Raw genomic sequence first — 206 nt, 5'->3', positions numbered from 1 at the left:
CTTTTTCTTGCGGTGGAGGGGGGGGGGATATTTGTGTGACACTCACATTATATACAAAATATAGATGAAGCTTCTCAAAAATCTCGGTCAGGCCTATCAGATACATCATATGCCAATCTAAGGACCAATAAGATCCCTTCCTTTGTGCAAGTTAATCAGAGGGAGATTTTATGCCAGATTTCAGAAAATAAAAATGTTGCAAGTGG

This window comes from Penaeus monodon, chromosome 27 (assembly GCF_015228065.2).
Source record: "Penaeus monodon isolate SGIC_2016 chromosome 27, NSTDA_Pmon_1, whole genome shotgun sequence".
Lineage (NCBI taxonomy): Eukaryota > Metazoa > Arthropoda > Malacostraca > Decapoda > Penaeidae > Penaeus > Penaeus monodon.
This window is presented reverse-complemented; position numbering follows the sequence as displayed.